Source organism: Lactuca sativa, chromosome 5, assembly GCF_002870075.4.
Source record: "Lactuca sativa cultivar Salinas chromosome 5, Lsat_Salinas_v11, whole genome shotgun sequence".
NCBI classification, from domain to species: Eukaryota; Viridiplantae; Streptophyta; class Magnoliopsida; order Asterales; family Asteraceae; genus Lactuca; species Lactuca sativa.
In genome coordinates, this window is record NC_056627.2 from 135,031,870 (window position 1) to 135,053,261 (window position 21,392).

Genomic DNA, 21,392 nt, shown 5'->3' on the forward strand with positions numbered 1-21,392 from the left:
TTTGTCTACAATTGGTATCGCGTTCTCAACCTTTTAGGTGTTCTCATTTGATCATCTCTATATATATATATATATATATATATATATATATATATATATATATATATATATATATATATATATATATATATATCAAAACCATGTTTATATGCAAAACAAAAATGTATTTATGTATTTATACTTCTCAAAAATATATTTTTACTTCTAAAAGACGTAAAAATGTGTATTTGTACTTCTAGAAAATGTATCTATATACTTAAAAAAAACATAAATATATGTATTTATACTTTAAAATAACATGTTAATATACTTTTAATATATTTAATATATATATATATATATATATATATATATATATATATATATATATATATATATATAACATCCCAAAAATCAAGGTAAATTTTTTTATTTTTGAAACCAGGCCAAAAACGATAAGTGTTTATAAATTATGGTTTCCAAAAGTCATAAACATGAATCAGAGTATCCCAACATCATAATATCATAAAAATATAGGATGATGTGTATGATCAAAGCTTCTCTTTGCCACGATCATCTAAGGTACCTGAAACATAAAACTAAAACTTTAAGTCAAAGCTTAGTGAGTTCCCCAAAGTACCACCGAACAACAGAACATAACCTCCTGATTGGATTACCCCTGGCCCACAACCTTCCGGTTGGATTGCCCTGGCCCACAACCTTGCGGTTGGATTGCCTAATACATACTGGGTCCAAAACCTCCGGTTTGGATTACCCCTGTCCCACAACCTTCCGGTTGGATTGCCTGGGTTTTTTGACTGGCAACACAAAACAATATAGTCTTAACCCAACCACACTATGTCGACGTATATAACAGATAAAACACATAACAACAACCAGATAATCATGTAGATCTTAACAGTTCACTACAGTATAACGATAATTCAAACCAGAATACACCATCTACTGGGTCGGAATTGGTGCATTCGACCCCCAAATCAGTAAGGAAAACTCACCTCACAGTCTGAAAGCTAGCAAAAATGAATATTGCTCCAATTGCCAACTCTACAGGTCACCTATACAAAAAATAGTGACCTAACCTCAAACTACTACTCAAAATACCCAAAATGCCCCCAAGTCATACTTGGTCAAATTCCTTGTTAAAGAGTCAAAAAACCAAAGGATGTCAACACAGACTGAGTACGCCCAACGTACCCAGTCACTACGCTTAATGTAGTAGATCCTTTCCTGGTTACGAGGATCTAGCATGGTATGCTTAACGTACCACCAAGTACGCCTAACGTACTTGTCCAGTTCCATTTCCTTCATTATGTGTTTATTCCATTAACATCTCATGTCCAAAGCTCAAATATAGTCCCAACTAATATTCTAAGTCATAAAGTTTCCTACTTTATGATTTTCCATGGATAAAAGGGGTCCATACACCAAAACCCTAACTTAATACACGAACCAAAGCATCATAACTCTTGTATGGAGGGAAGAAAGGGACAAAGATTACATTTTTATTGTTACTCATAGTTCCATAATGGGTAAATTTCCAACTTTATCCATTAGGATGGTCCAAATAACCAAAATCTAGTCTTTAAGTCTCAGATGGACTAAAAATGCATCTTTCTCAACTTAATCCATTAATTCTAAGTCTTTAACCTTCATATCTGAATCAATATGATGTTTAGATGGATAAAGTACAATGTCACAAACTTTCAAGATCTAAACTTTATGCACTAAAGTGACCAAAAAGTGACAAATATGAAAATTAGCAAGATCTATTAAACTAATGAGCAAGTTTGAGGCTTTTTACTCATAAAGGTCTAGAAATAATGTAACCTTGTTGGATCTATGCTTGAATCCTTCTTCCATACACTTTGCTACCACCTTGTTCTTCATGATCCCACCTTTTAATTGAGAAATAAGCTCATCAATGATGCCAAGGCTCAAAATAAGTGAGAGGAGGCTAGGGTTTCAAGTTAAAGGCTCAAGGGGGTGGAGGCTCATGATAGGAAGGACCCCCAAGGGGTTAGAGACCTTAAATAGGGCTCAAAACCATGAAAATAGGGTTTTTAATTTGCGATGGTATGCCTAGCGTACCTAAAATTACGCCCGACATAATGCCCTAAAAACGCATTTCTTTGCCTAACTTCAAACAACCATAACTTCTTCGTTTCAACTTCGTTTTCGGTGTTCTTTATATTCACAAAAAGGGATTGAAGAGCCCCATAATCCTTCCTAATTACTTTTAACTTAAAACATAACAAACTAAAATCGTTATTCCAAAAAAGAAGTCTGAAACATCATTTTTCTTGTTTTACCCTTTGACTCCAAAACATAAACCAAGGGCTTGGATCGCATAACCAATATTATCAACATCAAATAGGGTCTAAACACTGTTCCCTTGAATCCTAAGGCCTTTACTTGATCCATTTATTGTCCACAATCCCGAAATAAGAAACTTCTCGAAACAAGATGTTACAACTCTCCCCCACTTAAGTTAGATTTCATCCTCGAAATCATTCATTACCACTTCCTATGACATGCTAGTCGGTCCTACCCGAACTTCCTGAGTTCTATTTATGACTGAAGATTCATCCCATACTGAAGACCACCTCCCAACCCCTGCCATCCGAACCCCATCTTAGCAGAAATCACTTATCCCTCCAAAAGAATGAACCTTAACACCATGCCTTTAGCTGTGACATCCCCAATTTCACGATCATTTTAAAAATTGTATTTATGCTTATTTGAAAATCAGAGTATCCTTTTTAAAGAATGATGTTGTAGAATTTGTTCCCATAAAACATGATAAGTATATTATCAAAGCATTTCCAAAGAAATGTATTTTGTTCATATTAAAACTTTGGGATGTCATCATCAATACAAAAACATAAGCATAAAAAGACCTTACATTCATTTACACTGGTGATTTACATCTCCTTTAATCTCTTAGTGTAATGTAGCTTCGTATCGACACCTGTGATACAAATAAACTGAGTGGGTCAGGTTGGGGAACCTGGTGAGTACATAGGGATTTCAATCCCACAATGTTATATATATATATATATATATATATATATATATATATATATATATATATATAATATTAGAACTCACAATATATATAATTTCACCTCATATAAGCTAATATTATGCCTAGTTGTTATACCGACTCACAATGATATAGAATATCATATTTGGTTTTTAAGTTGGCGAGTTGCTAGGAAACGCTGATACTCTAGTCGTTATTATAGCCACCCTTTGGATAAGCTTAGTGCCTAGTTGTTACTCTACTCAAATATGCGGATACGCAAAACACACTAACTTGATTATACACACACACACACACACACACATATATATATATACACACATAAGTAACTCATATAATTACAACAAGGAATAACAACATGACCGACCACGGGAGACCTCATAATAAGAGTTAGACGAGACATGATTCATCAACACGCTGAAAGACTTTCAGCTAGCCCCGACCAATAATCATCAATTCTTAAATGAGTGGGAAAGATATGTATTAATCTATATGAAATTGACACTCCCACCGTGGTTTCTAGCTACAACCTAGCGGCAAGTCGAAACAGGAATAACTTTATAAACACATTTGCGACATCCGATGAAGTGTCGTGGTTTTTCGGGGAACTCAATAGTCATAGCTCAATTATAGGAACTTATCATAACATTGTTAAACTAAAAAATATCTTAGACTACTACTATGGAATAAGCTAAGAAAGTAGTGATTATACTATCAACTCGAAGAACAAAGCTCAGAATAACTTAGATAAACTAAAAACTAACTATCATAGACTACTACTAATACACTCAAATCGAAGGAGCAATCTCAGGATAACTAAGATAACAGAACAACCACAACATTTTTTTATAACAATAAAACCTTTAAACTCACCATATTTTATTGACCTTTCAAACCACATGTATTCTCAAGAGAATGAGCCCGGAGGATAAGAGAAGTAACCTCAATGATGCAACACGAAGTTTATATGCTTTGCTATTGCACTTTGCTCGTGTGAACTATTTAGTACCTCGAACAACTTTGTAATATATTTTACTTAATGAATAATAAGTGATGTTGTATGATATCTTAGTGTATTATTCAATGTATGACTATGGCCTAAAATCCGACATCCTAACATTGCACAACCCAACGCTTCCGTCGCCGCTCGAGGGTGTGACAATATCCATTGTTGGTTATGTAAAATAACCAGTTTGCCCTTTATTACCATTTGTCAATTCCAACTTATTTCCATTTCTTTCACACTTTCTAAATATCTATATTTTTAGGATGTTACATGCTAGGCAGTGCACCACTAACACTAAAGCACTTCCTAGGCTCTCATAGGATTCTCCATCTCACCTTGCCATCAGCTGTTGAAAGGCCTCTACTAATGTCAGCTCACTATTGTGTGAGTACAATTACATGCAACATGGCTTAAATAATATTTTGACCAACAGACCCATTCGTACAACGGTTGGACTCAAACAAGAGTTGCACAATAGACCCAAATCAATTATTCTAAAATTATTTAACCCTTTGTCACACCCCCGAACCAGACGGTGGAAACGTCCGAGGGTTCGCGTGACTTAAATTGAAATATCATCACAATGAGTATATATGAAACATAACACATCCATCACCAAACATTACATAGTACAACTGGCATTGTTTACATCAAGTACATGGTTTACATTACATGATCCCAAAATATAAAGTGTTTGATGATTAACAACTACAAAAGCAATTTTCAACACACTGGAATGCTTTCTCGTTCTAACGATTTCCTGAGAATACAAGTTATTTTGAAAATGGTCAACATATATAATGTTGGTGATTTCATAAGTATATTTGATGTAAATAGTTTATGTCATTTGTAAAACCCAGAAAATCCGATATTTTATGTAATAAGACTTTTCATGAAAATGTTGTGATGATCCTGTAAGTATATGCGTGAATGATTTCAAAACGTGTATAAATGAGAAGTTTTGCATTATAGTTATTGAAAGTACAAGTGAACAAGATTGGTTTCCCCGGAAAACCCGATGTTTTCTGATAAAATATTATGATTGTTTTGTATTATTGCATCGTCACAGCGAATGAATATGATTTCCCATGATTACTTAGATGGAATTGGATCTCTATGTGAGTCATTATAACCATGCATGATAATGACTAGTTCGTCTGTCTTGGCATTCTAATAAACACCAGAATTGATCTTAAGATTTTGTCGCCCTAGACTGGCCGAGTCTAACTGTAGCGAATGGCTTAGGCGTGGGGGAGTCACCCCCATATAGATCTATACACAAACTCTCGTTCTCCCTCCAGGAGACTTTGATTATAACTAGAGACTACGACCGACACTTATTGGTGTCGCCCGTTATTACTCACTTAATCCAAATGAATTTGATTAACCTTGATTAATGACCTGATTTTAGTTTACTTGAAGATAAGGTAACTAGGTAAGCCTTAACAGACGAGGAGAAGAGGACTACTAGGCCCTAATAATTACGTATGTTATTTAAGATTATCATGTATACGAAAGACGCACTGACCCATTTCGCATAAGATTTATTTGGGCCTTACTAGCAATGCTAATGGGCCACTGAGGCCCAATAGCATGTAAAAGCCATTGAGGGTCCCTTAAGCATGTAATTGGGTCACAGGAGGCCCAATAACATGTATTATTTATGTTGGGCCCAAAAGTCATGTTAATGGGTCACGAAGGCCCAATAAGTATGATTGGAATCTTTCAAGCCCAACAATTAAATTGTTTACTTGTTTTGTATAGTATTAGTGTTGCGAAGTTTATTAATCGATTTGTCGTAATAATCACCAATATGTTTCATAACGATTCATCGATTTATAAAAATAGTTATTTTTCTATTTAAAACCCATAAGTTATAAAGTTTTGTATATTTTGACCCAATTAATTTTCTATTAACATACTTGACTAAAAATATTAGTTTGACCAATTCAACCACTTATTTTGGTAAAGTTGGCAATTTTTAGCCGTTTTTATGAAAAATGACATATTAGGTCCTTGAACTATTTTTCTTGACATTTTTGACCTAATCACTTAAATAAATGATGTTTTAAGCCCAAAATTTTATTTAGGACAATTTCAGCCCCTTAGTTAAAAGATTTGCATTTAAATCCACACTTTTCGCAATTTCTACAATTTTTACCCAAAATCCAAAATCTTTGCATTTTTAGTCCCTTCTGATAAATAAGGCCATTTTAACCCCTGAAATATGTTTATATACGTTTATAGCCCCTGTTTTGAGAAAACTTTCCATTTCAGCCCCTTAATTTTGATTTTTCGCATTTTTGGGCCTAAATAGCCAAAAAGCCCAAATTTTAGCCCATTAGGCTAAAATTTACATTTTTAGTCCTTTAAAAAGCCTAATATTTATAAAAACTCTTATTTCAACTGTTTTGACCTTCTGATCCTTGTAGAAACCGTGAATGACATCTTTTTCCCCATCTTTTGTTTATTTATCAAAAATGGTCTAATAACAAAATTTATGTTGTAGTGTGTTTATTATAAAGCTTGTATGGTAGTTTATATTGACATGTTAAGTGAAATATAACCTAGATCACATATTTTTCCTTCTTGAACTATAGATCTCGAAATATATTACATTTTTAGCACATATTTACCACATAAACACAAGAAATCACACATAACATACAAATACACATAGATCTTCACATTTTACTTGTATTCTCCCCCATAAATCATATGAAAACCGAAAATAGAGGGGTATGAACTCACCTTAGGTTTGTGGGTTCGGTTTTGAAGAAAGAAATGGAAGAGTTTGATCCTAACAACTTCCTTCAGTAGATCTCGAACTCAAGAAGATTTCTAAGAGTATAAACACCAAAAACTTTGTGTAAAGGAATGATTTAACAAGAGAGTGAAGTTATGAAGATTTGATGTATAAAGACTTACCAAAGATTGACAACACTTGATGAAGAATCTTGAATCCAAGCCAAATTTTTGAGAATTCCTTGAAGGAAGGAAGGAGATGACCTTAGAGAGAAATGGAGAGAATTTTTGTGTAGTGTGTGTGTGTGTGCGTTGTGTGTCTTCGGCCGAAACAAGAAGAAGGGAGAGGAGAGAGAGTCAGATGAGTTGACATGCATGGAAACATGAGAATGGTGCATGGATACCCTATATATATTTGTGAGGTGGCACTAGAATTGTCAACCCTCATTTATCCATTCTTTTATATATATTTTTTGTTTTACTTGGGACGAAATGGGCTAAGGAAGGAGGAAGGAATCACTTTGGCCCATTCTTGCCTTGGATCAAGTTCATCAGGCCCATAAGGAAAACTTATGGCCCATTGGGCCTTTAGGGTAGCTCACGACCCAATTTTTGTATAAGAGAATGAATTTGAGTCCATTAAAGCTAATTGGATTAGTTATGGCCCAATAAGGCCCATTAAAGATAAACTAGTCCATTTTAGGCTTATATGGCCCAAAAAGGTTAAGTCTCATGAGAGTGGGTCCAATTAGAGCCCATTTTAAGAGTTCTAAGTCCAAAATAGTCAAAATGGAAGCTTATTGGCCCATTAGGCCCAATAAGGAAACCCTAGTCCATATAGGACTTAAACCGGGATTTCTAGGGTTTTCAACGTTACATGATGAATCTAGGCTTGAATGTGTTTCCATAGGTTGAGCTTCAAGCATAACATGAATTAGGGTTATGAGTTTACAGTAGATAATGTTTACAGGAGTACATAATTTCCTAGCTAGAATGCTAGTTGTGACACCCTTGGAACATATAACTTAATGTATTCATTTAATAGTTAACCCACGCCAATATGAACCCAACAAAGCACAAAACATGCAACATTCAACCATTAAAACTCAATAGGCCATCAAACATCAACAAGCATCCTTCCTAATATGCATCTCTCCTAATAGGCATTCTATCATGAAATCTTGAACATATCCTTTTTGCTAACTTTTAGCATGCAAACATTCGATAAAATATATTGTTGGATTAGGTGTCTAAGCCCATAACTATTTTGGTATGTACTTGACCCGATTGTGAGCATGGTCCTTTTAGGTTGCCTTCACCATAGCAACTGATAGGATTGAATAAGGAGAAAAAGGATTAATTATGATTTATTAATATATTATATAAATAATATATTAAAAGAGAAATCATATTGTTTAATTAATATTAGTCAAGAATTAATAAGAATTAATTTTGTGGCTAAAAGAGATTAATTAAATAAAGGGGACTAGAACTGTCAATTGTGTGATAGTTGAATATTGGGCTAGTGGACTCCATAGAAGTTGGAGCGGACGAAATCTATGGAGAAACCTATTAGAATTCATCCAAGGCCTCTAAGGAGGGAGTCCATGGGCTGCTTAGGGCCTAAGAAGTCAGATTAGGGTTTCCTGGTTGAAAACCCTAATAGCCTAAGTATAAAAGGAGCCATTGGCAAGCCAAAAACGTCCCTAACCTTCTAAGAGAAACCCTAGGACATTTTTGGTGCCTCCTCCCTTTCTCCTAGGTCATCTTGTTGCTCATGTTGTTTGTGACTCCATTAGAGGTGCAACATTTGAGGCACTAAACTTTCAAAGGTCAAGATCAAGAAGGGTTGAGATTGTTATTGCTATATAACAATCAAGGTAAGATATAAACCCTTATTCATATGTTAATTTGATTTATGTATGCTAGATTTGGGGTTTATGAGCTTTGGATGATTATTGCATGTTCATTAGAAAAACTAGATCCAAAGCTTTAGGGTTTGCATATACACCATAGGATTAATGTAGTGCTCAAAACCCATTAGTGGTATTAGAGCCTAGGGTGTTTGTTTAATGTTTTTGATGCTTGTTTAATCATTCATTGCCTGAAAGTCAAAGTTTTTGGTCCTTTGCCTGACTGACTCGGCGAGTCCAGTCCCTGACTCGGTGAGTCCAAGGGTCAGAAAAGAGGAAACTTCGGGATTTTTTGCTGTTTTGGCTTGGGAAAGTTACCAAAAACGTTTTTAACACTTAAAATTCGATTTTTTGTGTTTGGTATTGATTACCCTAACCCAAATAGAAGATAATTGTCATTTAATAAGATATTTATTGCCTTATATGATAACTTTAAATATTTGTATTTATTTTATGTGCATTATCTTCCCTTGAAATAGAATTAGGTCAAATTTAGATAATTACCAATTATTTGATTAATTAAATTATTTGTAATTTGATCTAGATAGTTTTGAAAAGTTTCAAAACTTGCCCTCAAGTCTTGGAATTTAAATTTTTTTAAAAAGTTTAATGTTGAAATGTTTAAATTCTAAACCTTAATGTTTTGAAAAGTTTCAAAACTTTTCCTCAAGTTTTGGAATTTAAATTTTTTATTAAAAGTTTAATTTTGAAAATTTTAAATTCTAAAACCCTAGTTGTTTGAAAAGTTCAAATTACACCTTATGGTTTTATTAAGTTAATTAAATGTATAATTAAAAGAGACTTAATAAATCCATAATAATATGGTTTGTATTTAATTAAATTAAAAGTATAATTTTATTAAATTAAACCATTTACTATTTTAAAAGTGTAAAATACACCCTTATACTATATATAAAATTAAAAGCCTAATATTATATATGTATAAGTAAAAGGTCCGTCTTAGCGTTAGTAGGCCTCATTCATGAAGCTGGTTTATAAGGGGTGTTTAAGGAAATTGCCTATAAAATGGCGATTGAATGGGTATCCACTCTTACCTACCGCACTCTTAACTAGTGGAGGGTCGTTAGCTGAATGGGTAGGATAGGATGCAACCTTCCATTATAAGTATAATGAAGTAAGAAGTAACTAAACACTTTTATAAATTCCCAAATCTCAACTAAACACTTTTATAAATTCCCAAATCTTAGTTACTTTAAGAAAAATGTGGAGTTGGTGCTATTCAATGAAATTACACTTTGAACCCTTGCTAAGACGTTAGTGGAGCGTGTGTGGTTAACCGACACACTAATTGGGCTCTAAGAAAAGGTGGCAAAGGGTGACTCGATGTTTGTCATAGATCGATAGTGTAACGACCCAATTTTCACGTCCAAAAATTTCGTTATAAAACATTACATAAAAGCATTAATAGTTAAAACATTGTTTGATTAAACCATTTCACATCGAAAACCAAATTGAAAACCACAACATTCGATCAATCAAATATCACAGTGTCAATCCCAGAATAAACTCATAATTGCAGAAAAAAGAGAGTGTGTGTGTGTGTGTGTGTGTGACATGCTGCTACCGCGCCGGCTCCTTTCCCCTAGCTGAGGAGGTACCTGAAACCAAAACTGAAAACCGTAAGCACGAAGCTTAGTGAGTTCCCCCACTGTACCACATACCATATAATCTCATAACATACACATATTGTCAGGCATATCTGGGTGCCCGACCTACCACCTTCGGCCCTCTCGACCGGGTATTGCCTAGCATATTTGGGCGCTGGCCTCCCCTTCGGTCCTCTTGACCGGATACTGCCTAGCATATCTGGGTGCTGGCCTCCCCTTCGGTCCTCTCGATCGGATACTGGGGAACTATTTCTCCCCTCTACTACTACTACATAACATGTATCACAATATCATAATCTATCTAACATGGCTGGGTATGACTACCCCTTCGGCCCTACCGACCGGATATCTCGGGGACTATCTCCCCCTACTGTCACTAGCACTTAGCATCATATCATACTAGCACATAAACACAACACAGGTAGTAGTAATCCCTAGATGAATATCACGGAGACAATCATCTACATACAACTCCTACTGGTGGGCCGACATTGTGGCCGTAGACCCACCGCTACTGGAAGGTAACTCACCTCGAAGTAGCTGCTGATCTGATCGGGAACTGACTGTCTACTGCTGCTGCTGCTGCTCCGAAAATCCTTCGGCTGCAATTCCCACAACATACTCAATCAAACACTGCTAACTGTCCTTTGGGTAAAATGACCATTTTACCCCTGATCATTCCCTAAGTCAAAGTCAGAGTCAACTTTCAGTTGACCCGACTCGCCGAGTTGGCTTTCCAACTCGCTGAGTCCCTACCCAAACGATTGTCCTGAATCCCATTTCTACTCGTCGAGTTAGGCGACGACTCGACGAGTTCTCCTACTAAACTGATATTCAAGTCCTTCATCCTACTCGCTGAGTTGTATGAACAACTCGTCGAGTTCATCTTCATCCGATGAACACTTATGTTGCGACTCGCCGAGTTGTATGAATAACTCGCCGAGTCTGTTCTTGATCTAAGGAGATTGCCTTGAACTCGCCGAGTCAGGGCATTGACTCGCCGAGTTCCTCCATAGATGAGTTCAGCTTCCGATTCACTGAGTCACACCCCGTGACTCACTGCTCACTCGACACTACGAAAAGGGGACAAACTCGGAGACTCGCGAACCGACTCGCCGATTCAGATGAACGACTCACCGAGTCGTTGCCATGCACTTACTATATGGTCGATTCTGCTTGAATCCAGTCCATTCCATTTATAGATCTGGGTTCCTAGAGCATGAATGACACGTAAAGTTTCCAACTTTACGTGTAGATACTCACCAATGAGGGATTTAGGGCTCAAAATGCCTCAAAAGGGTAGATCTAGGGTGAACAAGCAACATGGGTCCATAAAGGTAACAGATCTGAGCTCCTGGAGCTCAATCTTGCCTAGATCTAGAGGCCAATCAACTTATTACGACCTATATTGCACATACAAGCTTGGGGATTGGCTCTAGAAGGACTTAAATGAACTAATAAGCATAGAAACATGGGGAAAACGGGTTATACCTCAAAGGAACTACTGAGAGAGCACAAAGATGCTTGGATTCCTTCCCTTCCTCTTGATCTACTTCCCTTTTGCCTCAAAACCTTCAAGATCACACAACAATTGCTTCAAACTCTAAATGAACAACTTAGAACGAGGGTTGGAAGCTCTGGGGGATGAATGGGGGCTGGCTTGGGGCAGATATGTTGTTTAAATAGGGTGAAAACCCCTGAAACTTAGGGTTTCACCCAACAGCTGTGACTCACCGAGTCCAGTATATAGACTCACCGAGTCGCCAACTTAAACGTGTCCCGGGTCCCGCATCTACTCGGCGAGTCAGACCTATGACTCGCCGAATCCAAGGCTAAAAGAAGAGAAATACTCAAATAAGATTTACGTACCAGGAACCAGCTGCTACAAATCTCCCCTACTTATTTTAGACTTCGTCCTCGAAGTCTGCTGCTCGATCCTGAAACAGCTCGGGGTAATGCTCCATCATCTCGTCCACCGGCTCGCAAGTCCATTCCGAACCCTTACGGTGCTGCCATTGCACCTTCACTAGCTTCACCCTCTTGTTCCTCAAATCCTTCGACTTCCTGTCGAGGATTGCGACTGGGCGCTCAATGTAATTCAGGCTGTCATCAACCTGAATGTCCTCTAACGGCACAACCGCTGAATCGTCCACTGGGCACTTTCGCAGCTGAAAAACATGGAAAGTGCTGTGGATCTGACTGAGCTCGGCTGGCAGATCCAACCTATACGCCACCTTGCCCACCTGGGCTACGACCCTGAATGGTCCGATGAATCTTGGGCCCAACTTGCCCCGCTTCCTGAATCGAATGACGCCTTTCCAAGACGACACCTTCAGGAGAACCATATCCCCGACTTGGAACTCCAAGTCGGATCGACGCTTGTCGGCGTAACTCTTCTGTCGACTCTGAGCAGTCTGAAGCCTGCTCCGAACCTGCTGGATCCTCTCGGTCGTCTTGAGCACCACTTCGGTGCTCCCCATGACTCTCTGGCCAACTTCACCCCAGCATATCGGGGTCCTGCACCTCCGACCGTACAACATCTCAAATGGGGGACGGTCAATACTCGCGTGGTAGCTGTTGTTGTACGAGAACTCGGCCAAAGGAAGATAGGTATCCCAGCTACCACCGAAATCCAACACGCATGCCCGCAACATGTCCTCCAAAGTCTGGATGTTCCGCTCGCTCTGACCATCCGTCTGCGGGTGAAAAGCGGTGCTAAAATGCAAACGAGTGCCCAACTCGTCATGAAATCTCTTCCAAAATCTGGAATTAAAACGCACATCCCTGTCCGAGATAACCGATACTGGCACCCCGTGCCGCGCCACGATCTCCCTGATATAGATGTCGGCCAATTTCTAGGCCGATATGCTCTCCTGAATCGGGATAAAGTGAGCACTCTTGGTCAATCGATCCACGATGACCCAAATCGAATCCACTCCACGCGCGGTCCTGGGAAGCTTTGTGATAAAATCCATCGTGATATCTTCCCATTTCCACAGTGGAATATCCAACGGCTGCATCTTGCCATGCGGCCTCTGATGTTCGGCCTTGATCTTCCTGCAGGTCAAGCAGCGCTCAACGTACCATGCCACATCCCGCTTCATGCAGGGCCACCAATAATCTAGACGAAGATCCCTATACATCTTCGTCACCCTGGGATGAATAGAGAATCGAGACTTGTGCGCTTCCTCCATCAAAATTTGGCGCACGCCTCCGTGATACGGCACCCACACCCTACGGTGTAGTGTCAATAGTCCCCGGCTATCATAATCAAAGGAGGAAGTTTGACCCACCACAAGCTCGCTCTTCCGATGCTCCTCCCTGATAGCCTCCTGTTGAGCCTCCCGAATTCGCTCCAACAGGGGAGTCACCACGGTCATCCTCATGCAAACGTCCCTAATCAGCGCCGCCTTGCGGCTAAGCGCATCAGCCACCACATTGGCCTTCCCCGGGTGGTAGAGGATCTCGCAATCATAATCCTTTACCACGTCCAACCACCGACGCTACCTCATATTCAGATTCAGTTGATCCATGAGGTACCTCAAACTCTTGTGGTCCGTGTAGATGGTACATCGAACCCCGTAGAGGTAATGCCTCCAAATCTTGAGGGCAAAAACCACCGCCCCCAAATCCAAATCATGCGTCGGGTAGTTCGCCTCGTGAGGCTTGAGCTGCCTCGAAGCGTAAGCAATGACATGCCCCCTCTGCATCAGTACCGCGCCCAAACCGGAAATGGACGCGTCGCAGTATACCACAAAATCCTCTACGCCCTCCGAAAGGGCTAAGATCGACGCCTCGCACAGTCTCTGTCTCAGCGTCTCAAACGTAGCCTGCTGCTCGGGTCCCCACCGAAAGACCACAGCTTTCTTCGTCAGCCGCGTCAGGGGTACGACTATCTTGGAGAAATCCTGAATAAATCTCCGATAGTAGCCTGCTAATCCCAGGAAACTCCGAATCTCAGATGGAGACTTCGGAACCTCCCATCTCATCACGGCCTCGACCTTGGCCGGATCGACCAGAATCCCGTTCTGGTTGACAAGGTGTCCGAGAAATTGCACCTCGCGCAATCAAAACTCACACTTGGAGAACTTGGCATACAGGCTCTCCCTCCTCAGGGTCTCCAACACCTCCCTCAGATGCTCCTCATGCTCCTCCTGAGTCTTGGAATAAACCAAGATGTCATCGATAAAGACTATCACAGACCGATCCAACATCGGTCTGCATATACGGTTCATGAGGTCCATGAACGTGGCAGGAGCATTGGTGACCCCAAACGGCATCACCACAAACTCATAGTGGCCATAGCGTGTCCAAAACGCGGTCTTCTGCGTATCCTCCTCCCTGACCCTCATCTGATGATAACCCGAACGCAAATCAATCTTGGAGAACCAAGATGCTCCCTGAAGCTGGTCAAAGAGGTCATCAATCCTCGGAAGTGGGTAATGGTTCTTCACCGTTACCTTGTTCAGCTCCCGATAATCTATACACATCCGATGCGACCCGTCCTTCTTCTTCACGAACAAAATCGGGGCTCCCCAGGGTGAACTACTTGATCGAATGAATCCCTTGTCTAACAGATCATGCAGCTGTGTAGACAACTCCTGCATCTCAGGAGGAGCCAACCGATACGGTGCCTTGGCTATCGGGACCGCACCAGGAACAAGGTCAATCCGGAACTCCACCTGTCGCTCCGGAGGTATCCCAGGAAGCTCCTCCGGGAAAACATCTGCAAAATCTCGAACCACCGGAACCTCGCTCACTGTCGCCTTATCCGCCTCCCGGGTATCCATCACATAGGCGACATATCCTGCGCATCCCTGCTGAAGGTAGCGTCTCGCCCTTGCTACTGAACATACTGCGGGTCCACACTGTGGCCTCTCGCCATGAATCACTAACTCGCCCCCGCTTGGGGTCCTGACCCGCATTAGCTGCTGCGCGCAATCTATCACCGCCCCATTAGGGCTCAACAAATCCATGCCAATAATCACATTGTTCCCACGCAGCGGAATGGGAACCAGGTCTACTAAGTAGCGCTCCTCAAACAAACGCAGCACGCAATCTCGAAATACCATCGATGCTCGCATCGATCGATCATCAGCAATCTCCACCTCCAAAAGGCAATCTAACTCGCCCGATGACTCATGAAACTTCTTGCTAAGCGCAAGGGAAACAAATGATCGGGACGCACCCGAGTCAAACAACACCTGAACTGGAAGGCCGTTCACATGGAACGATCCTAATGCATACATATACATACGGAGCACATATCAATATCATAACATCATAAAAATAAAATAGAGGGAAAGAATCATACCCGTCACCACATCGGGTGCGGCGCGTGCCTCCTCGGTAGTCAACTGAAATGCTCAGCTCCTCACCATCGGAGCCTCTGCCTTGCCCTGCTGGCCATCCGTGATATGCAGGGTCGCTGGAGCTGGCGCCTTCACTGGCGCTGAAACTGTCAACTGGGGGCAATTGGCCTTCTTGTGGCCCCTCTGGTTGCAGTGGAAACACAACAACTCTGATGTCTGAATAACTGCTGCTGGAGCAGTGCAATCCCTACTAAAGTGCCCAGGCTTGCCGCACTTGTAGCAGCTTGATGATCCCAACCGACACGCTCCCTCGTGCGTCTTGTCGCATTTCCTGCAGCGTCCCCGTCCCTGCTGGCCTTTCGGCCCCGCATCTGATCCCTTGGGCTTCTTCTCCGAAGCCCCTCCTGACTGACCCTCTTCTGCCTTCCGTTTCCAGATGTGCTCCAAATCTATCTCCCTCTCCCTCGCCCTGGCAATCATGGAGTCCAGGGTAGGGCAAGCCGAAAAGCTAACATGCTCCCGGATGTCAGCTCGTAGCATGTCATGATAACGGGTCCTCCTCATATCCTCGTCTCCAGCATACTGGGGTACCAACAAAGCCCTCTCTCGGAACTTGGTGGTGATCTCCGCCACAGTCTCCGTCGTCTGTCTCATGTCTAGAAACTCCCTGGCCAGCTACTGAAGCTCGACAGTCGGCGCAAACTCTGCCCTGAACCTGGTCACAAAGTCCGACCAGGTCATTGCCTCGATAGCTGAGGCTCCCAACGAGTCACCCACTGACTCCCACCAATCCCGGGCTCGGTCCCGTAAACACCCTGCTGCATACCTCACCTTCGACCCCTCGGGGCAGAAGCTAGTCAACTGTGCAGAATCGATGTCTGCAATCCATCGCCTGGCAGCAATGGGGTCTTTCACCCCATGGAAATCCGGCGCACCACTGCCCCTGAAGTCCTTGAAGGACAGTGTGCAAGATCCCGACTGGCTAGATGCCATATCACTCCTGAATGCCCGAAGGCGATCCTCCGTCAACTCGATGATCCCTTCCTTGATCGACCCAAAGAGGATGGGGGTCGACTCAAGGATGCCTCGGATGATCTCTAACGCGATTAACTCGCGTAGTCCCTCATCTACCGGCTCGGAACCTGATCCCGAACCTGACCCCTCTCCTGAACCGCCATCTACCGGCCTCAATCGAAGTACCACCATTCTGCAATACATAGTACAATCATTAGTGATATTGATACTTCCTGAGGGATCACTGCTACTTACAAGTTCCCTGGTCTTATCTTGGCCTTCCTTGGTTCGGGTACGGATCCTCTGCTTTCAGTAGTACGGGCCCATACTACCTTCCACATCTATCTGTACCTTCTTCAAGGAATGCCTCGACTCCACCAGATCCCTTTCACTACTGCTGATCACTGCTATACTCGTCTTAGGCTTGCCCTAGGAAAATCTCTGATTCTACTCTATCCAGTCCTCAGCTGCTGCAGGCCTCCTTGTAATGCCAATTAGCCATTACCCAAATACCATCACATGTGACGAGGCTCAGATAATCATTCAAGTACCCGACTCGTCCCTACAACGGTTGGACTCAAACGAGAGCTGCACAGTAGGATCAAATCCGGCACTCTAAGATTATTCAACCCTGATCACATGTGACGTGACGTATTCGCCTAATGGCTAACTCCCATTATTCAGAGCCCCACATAGCACGAAGCAAGCATCATTCATACAAGGGTAACAATCTCAATCAACTCTATCCGCTTACAGGAACTGAGCTAACATAAAGTGCTAAACTCATACTATCAGGCATAACCTAATCAAGCTATCCTACTTACTGTCTACTCAATATCTAGCATGCAATTCTCATACAACTGAAACACATAAAGCAGGCACATAAGGCATCACTCCTAGATCCTTAGTCCTATTCTAGCTTGCTGCTCTACAAAAGCTGATAAACATAACATAAACTTGTATGGGTACTTTGGGGAATACTTACTTGAGCTCGGCCGGTCGCGCACATCACACACTTCGTTCTTTCTCAAAACTCTTCCTCAATTTTAGAAAACATTTTCTTTTAGAAAATCTTTTAATCCCTCAATTTGAGTCCAGACACCCCCGAAGGTGTGTCCGGCTCCCTCAAACCAGGGCTCTGATACCAACTTGTAACGACCCAATTTTCACGTCCAAAAATTTCGTTATAAAACATTACATAAAAGCATTAATAGTTAAAACATTGTTTGATTAAACCATTTCACATCGAAAACCAAATTGAAAACCACAACATTCGATCAATCAAATATCACAGTGTCAATCCCAGAATAAACTCATAATTGCAGAAAAAAGAGAGTGTGTGTGTGTGTGTGTGTGTGACATGCTGCTACCGCACCGGCTCCTTTCCCCTAGCTGAGGAGGTACCTGAAACCAAAACTGAAAACCGTAAGCACGAAGCTTAGTGAGTTCCCCCACTGTACCACATACCATATAATCTCATAACATACACATATTGTCAGGCATATCTGGGTGCCCGACCTACCACCTTCGGCCCTCTCGACCGGGTATTGCCTAGCATATTTGGGCGCTGGCCTCCCCTTCGGTCCTCTTGACCGGATACTGCCTAGCATATCTGGGTGCTGGCCTCCCCTTCGGTCCTCTCAATCGGATACTGGGGAACTATTTCTCCCCTCTACTACTACTACATAACATGTATCACAATATCATAATCTATCTAACATGGCTGGGTATGACTACCCCTTCGGCCCTACCGACCGGATATCTCGGGGACTATCTCCCCCTACTATCACTAGCACTTAGCATCATATCATACTAGCACATAAACACAACACAGGTAGTAGTAATCCCTAGATGAATATCACGGAGACAATCATCTACATACAACTCCTACTGGTGGGCCGACATTGTGGCCGTAGACCCACCGCTACTGGAAGGTAACTCACCTCGAAGTAGCTGCTGATCTGATCGGGAACTGACTGTCTACTGCTGCTGCTGCTGCTCCGAAAATCCTTCGGCTGCAATTCCCACAACATACTCAATCAAACACTGCTAACTGTCCTTTGGGTAAAATGACCATTTTACCCCTGATCATTCCCTAAGTCAAAGTCAGAGTCAACTTTCAGTTGACCCGACTCGCCGAGTTGGCTTTCCAACTCGCTGAGTCCCTACCCAAACGATTGTCCTGAATCCCATTTCTACTCGTCGAGTTAGGCGACGACTCGACGAGTTCTCCTACTAAACTGATATTCAAGTCCTTCATCCTACTCGCTGAGTTGTATGAACAACTCGTCGAGTTCATCTTCATCCGATGAACACTTATGTTGCGACTCGCCGAGTTGTATGAATAACTCGCCGAGTCTGTTCTTGATCTAAGGAGATTGCCTTGAACTCGCCGAGTCAGGGCATTGACTCGCCGAGTTCCTCCATAGATGAGTTCAGCTTCCGATTCACTGAGTCACACCCCGTGACTCACTGCTCACTCGACACTACGAAAAGGGGACAAACTCGGAGACTCGCGAACCGACTCGCCGATTCAGATGAACGACTCACCGAGTCGTTACCATGCAATTACTATATGGTCGATTCTGCTTGAATCTAGTCCATGCCATTTACAGATCTTGGTTCCTAGAGCATGAATGACACGGAAAGTTTCCAACTTTACGTGTAGATACTCACCAATGAGGGATTTAGGGCTCAAAATGCCTCAAAAGGGTAGATCTAGGGTGAACAAGCAACATGGGTCCATAAAGGTAACAGATCTGAGCTCCTGGAGCTCAATCTTGCCTAGATCTAGAGGCCAATCAACTTATTACGACCTATATTGCACATACAAGCTTGGGGATTGGCTCAAGAAGGACTTAAATGAACTAATAAGCATAGAAACATGGGGAAAACGGGTTATACCTCAAAGGAACTGCTGAGAGAGCACAAAGATTCTTGGATTTCTTCCCTTCCTCTTGATCTACTTCCCTTTTGCCTCAAAACCTTCAAGATCACACAACAATTGCTTCAAACTATAAATGAACAACTTAGAACGAGAGTTGGAAGCTCTGGGGGGTGAATGGGGGCTGGCTTGGGGCAGATATGTTGTTTAAATAGGGTGCAAACCCCTGAAACTTAGGGTTTCACCCAACAGATGTGACTCGCCGAGTCCAGGATATGGACTCGCTGAGTCGCCAACTTAAACGTGTCTCGGGTCCCGCATCTACTCGGCGAGTCGGACCTATGACTCGCCGAGTCCAAGGCTAAAAGAAGAGAAATAATCAAATAAGATTTACGTACCAGGAACTAGGTGCTACAGATAGAGCGTGTGTGGTTAACCGGCACGTCGATTTGGTGACTGTAACATTGGGGGCACCCTGTATATTTACATGGTTATCCACAACTTGTTTGTGATCCTCGGCATCCCAGTCACAAACGAAGGGCACACTCGAGATTTAAACATGCCATTGAAAAGTTCAATGAATCTTAAAAGATCTAGGAGTTTCACTTCATTTAAAACTTAATTTTCAATTTTCGTTTTTCATGGTGGAAATTGGTAAATCGTCATTTACCTACCTTCAAATGTTCTGCAATTTGGATTACGACATCCCTCTTCCATATTGTAGGATATTGTGTTGGATCCTAGCCTTGATATTTCATTTGGGTGTTATATTAAGGATTCCAATCAACTAACTTGAATTTCTCCCGTTTTGTAGATGTCAAAGTCTGACAACTATGGTTTTCCTGAATCCGTTGGAAAAAGTTTTCCACATGAAGATGATATTCCACGATTGGATTGTGGAAATGAAAATCATACTTCATCTCCCCCACCTCGTCCAATAATTCTCCCTGACCCATGTGTTCAGAGACTTGAAAAGTTCAAGGTCACTCAAGCCTATTGGTGAAAAGACACGAAGATGGAAAGTCGGTATGCGCTCATGTCTTGGATATGAAGTTGCATATTGATAGATTGGGAATGTTGGGCGTCGATGTCTCGGAGAAGTTGGGTGTTGACATGGTTCTTCACTCACTTCCCGATTCATATGGTAAGGTCGTTAGAGAGTACTATATGATAGAACACAACGTGAGCCTCATTGATTTACCTTATTTGCTTATTGCTGTTGAATCAACGATGATTTGGCGCACTGTTATGAAACGCTAACTCGCTTCTTGAAAATGTCAAAATTTAAACAAGGTTCGGTTGACCCAACCTTCTTTCGTAAGAAGGAAGGCGAACATTTGATGATTGTTCAGATTTATGTTGATGATATCATCTTCGGCTCCACGAATCCTAGCTTAACAGCTGAATTCACGAAGTTGATGGAGACTAAATTTGAAATGAGCACAATGGGTCCAATTAACTTTTTCCTTGGTTTGAATATAAGACAGGGACCAGAAGGTATCTTTATAAACCAGGAAGCATACACCAAGAACTTATTGACGAAATTTGGAATGAAGGGTGACTCAAAAGTGAAGATTCGTATGGCATTTGGCACTAAGCTGACCCCATCTTTGGAGAAACCTGCTATAGATATAACACTTTATCATCAAATGATCGGGTCACTTATGTATCTAACAGCTAGTAGACCAGATATTATGTTTGCTGTTTGTTACTGTGCCAGGTTTCAAGCCAATCCAAGAGAACCTCACATGCTTGTTGTGAAGAACATTTTTCGATATCTGAAGAAAACTTCATCTCTCGGTCTCTGGTATCCTGCAAGATCTGGATTCTTCATCCAAGCCTTCTCT